At 34.8% G+C, this 1,514-nt stretch overlaps 1 pseudogene; it reads left to right on the forward strand.

The window, feature by feature from the left end:
• Positions 1-1,366: 1,366 nt before the first annotated feature.
• LOC111722119 lies at positions 1,367-1,514 on the forward strand (annotated as a pseudogene).

Raw genomic sequence — 1,514 nt, forward strand, 5'->3', positions numbered from 1 at the left:
ATCCACACATGCACGTAAATGTTGATCAGTTAGTTCCAGTTTGGTATTGAGTACATGTGTTTGTTTCTCCATTTTTATGACGGTGTTTACGCAGAAGAAAGTTTTCCAAGTACATCCACATTGTCACAAAACATCCTTTTTTATGGCTGAGTAGTACTCAGTGGTATAAATATACCATATTTTATGAATCTACCCACGTATTGATGGGCAATTGAGTTGTTTCCAAATCTTTGCAATTGTAAATTATGCCAATATAAACATTCAAGTACAGTATGCTTTTTATAAAATGACAAAATTCAGCAGGACATTAAAAAACAATTTACCATGACTAAGTGGGCTTCATCTCAGAGATGGAAGAATTGTTTAACATATGCAAATCTATAAATATAATTCACCACATAAATAGAAGCAAAAACAAAGACCATACGATCCTTTCAACATATGTAGAAAAAACATTTGACAAAATTAAGGACCATTTCATGATAAGAAAGTGCAACAAAATGATATAGATGGGACATTCCTCAAAATTATAAGGCAAAATATGATGAATTTACAGCCAACATCATATTGAATGGAGAAAAATTGAAAGCATTCTCACTTAGAACTAGAACCAGACAAGTTGCCCACTTTCACCACTTTTATTCAAATAAGTGCTAGAATTTCTCACCAGAGCAATCAGGCAAGAGAAGGAAATCAAGGGGGTCCAAATGAGGAAAGAAAAGATCAGACTATTACTCTTTGATGATGCCAGAATCTTCTATCTAGGAAACTTCAAAGACTTAACTAAGACTTCTAGAATTGATAAATTCAGCCATGTCTCGGGTTATAAAATTAATGTACACAAACCAGTAGCTTTTATGATGGCAAAAACAGGTGACCTGAAAATCAAATCAAAGACACAGTACCTTTCACAATAGCAATAATGAAATAAAATACCTAGGAATATACTTAACAAAGAGGTAAAAGACCTCTAGAGAAAGGAATATAAAACACCAAGGAAAGAAAATGCAGAGGATGGAAACAGATGGAAAAATATACCATGCTCACAGATTGGCAGAATCAACATTGTTAAAATGTCTATCCTACCCAAAGTGACTTATAGATTCAACTCAATTCTCATTAAAGTACCAGGTCCACTTTTTACATATCTAGAAAAAATAGTTCTGTGCTTTGTGTGAAACCAGAAAAGACCCCGGATAGCCAATACAACCTAAGCGATAACGACAGAGCAGAGGCATCACTTTACTAGACTTGAAGCTATACATAGTACTACAAGGCTATCGAATCCAAAACAGCATGTTACTGGCAAAAAAACAGAGACATAAATAAACCTTTGGATCAGAACAGAGAACCCAAAGATGAAAACATCCTCATATGTGTAGTCCCATTTGATTTTTGACAAAGCAGATAAAAGCGTACACTGGGCTTTTGTAATGTGGAAAGAGAAAAAAGTTCTCCTCGGATGTCAGGTTGGCCTTACAGTGGGCTCTCTTTTCTTGAGGAATTCAACAGGG

The sequence above is a fragment of the Otolemur garnettii genome, unplaced genomic scaffold (assembly GCF_000181295.1).
Source record: "Otolemur garnettii isolate 467f Iridium unplaced genomic scaffold, OtoGar3 scaffold00214, whole genome shotgun sequence".
NCBI classification, from domain to species: Eukaryota; Metazoa; Chordata; class Mammalia; order Primates; family Galagidae; genus Otolemur; species Otolemur garnettii.